We start from the raw sequence: 1,835 nt of genomic DNA on the forward strand, positions 1-1,835 counted from the left end.
CGGAACCTTTTGACGAAGGTGTCGACTAACTCCCCGTCTTTTTGCTTCTCATCGAGCAGCGATCCGATAGAGATCTCGGTGTCGTCGTCGAAGAAATTTGTAAGGAACTTAGTCTCCATGTCGTCCCAGCTGTTTATGCTTCCTGGCTTGAGGCGGCGATACCAATCGAAGGCGGCTCCGCGAAGAGTGCCGACGAATGACCGCACCATCAGAGGCTCATTACCAGAGATAACCCCCAGGTGTGATTTGAAGTAAATCAAATGTTGAGTGGGGGAACCCATCCCATTAAACGGCATGAAGTTAATTAAGTTGAACTTCGCCGGATATGGGATTGATTCCCACTCTCTTGGGTATGGATAAGGAATGCCTGTTTTCTTCATCTCTTAAGCAGAAATCAACGTATTGATTTTGCTCTCGAGATTTTTAATCTTCAAGTTTTCACCTGTGTTTTCGCTAGCATTCTCATTACCACCCCCTGCATTAACGGGAGGATTATGCGTCTCACTCGCATTTGTGTCCTCATCTTCCAAATTAACCGGGTTACGACGACTTGGCTCGCCTTGCTGGTTCGTCAATGCTTGGATTTGTTGGTCATGCATTTCTCTCATGTTTTACATGGCCATCTGCATTTCGAACCTGAAGGTTTCCTGTTGCTTAGCTAAGGCGTCTTCAAGCATTTTGGCCACTTGTTCCGCACTTATCATAAGTGCCTCGCGGGGTTGTCCCTCGCTGGATATCGTATTATCTGATGCGACCGCGGAGCCAGCATCAGATTCTTCATCTTCTAAAGTGAGTCTTGTCCGAACCCTACCATAGGTTGCTCGCTTGATGGTTCCGGACTGTAGACGGGTTCTAGGCCGGGATGCTTTCAGAATCGACTCGAGATTATCCCGTGCTGATGTCCCTTTGCTGGTCATATTGGTGGTGACACTTGGAAATTCTCCATTTTCAACCACCGTTCTTCTTCGTCGAAAATGCCTAGGCCTTGGTTTTGGCGTTTCGGTACTAAGTCTTTCGAAAACCGAAACTCTTTCGGGGACCACCTTGATGCAGTCGCACTCAGACAATACTGTCCGAATGAGTTTGGAACAGGGGCATTGAGTTTCCTATTCTCGGGGACTCCTCTTCCTGGTTTTACTCGTACCTCCAACACGATAGTACAATTCGTCTGCTTGACCTATCGTGTGTAGGCACGACTTCTCAGGTATAACATTATCGTCATCAGACGGTAATGTTTCCTTCTGAGGGTGAACTGCCTTCTTTGGGCCTTCGAAAGTCACGCGCCTCGAAACATGCCTTTTTGGGCGTGAGTTCTCGGCGGGCTCCTGGACTTCAATGCGCAAGTTGGTGCGCATTACTGCCCTGGTATCTTTGTCATGTTGGAGGTGACGGCGACCCCCAGCATGTTGCGTCGTCCGGGGCTTCTTCATCGGGCCCAAACGATCTTGAACAGGAGATTTGCCTCTCTCGTCGGGAATCGGACCGAGGCGCTCCAAGACTGACTTTTTCCTTCGGGATGATTCTGCATGATCTTCCGGAGAAGCTATTGGAATTATCGGCGACTTTGGTTGATTCGCCGGAGGTTGACCTTGCTTCGAAGGCTGCTTCGGCCTCCACACTTGGCGGGTTGATGGCGGCTTCTTGGCCACTCTTTCTTTCTTCAATTCCTTGGCCTTCTGCACAAGGATTTTTGCTTGTGCAAGCAATGCGCGGCGTTTGTGAATCCGCTCTTCGAGTGTCGAACGGTTCCGTTTGACCCGGATCCATTCGTTCGTTGGCGGCTTGGAGGAACCGCCATTCTTCAGTTGTTGAGGCTGTTTGCCTCCCCTGTTCTT

This window comes from Asparagus officinalis, chromosome 8 (genome assembly GCF_001876935.1).
Source record: "Asparagus officinalis chromosome 8, Aspof.V1, whole genome shotgun sequence".
Taxonomy (NCBI): Eukaryota; Viridiplantae; Streptophyta; class Magnoliopsida; order Asparagales; family Asparagaceae; genus Asparagus; species Asparagus officinalis.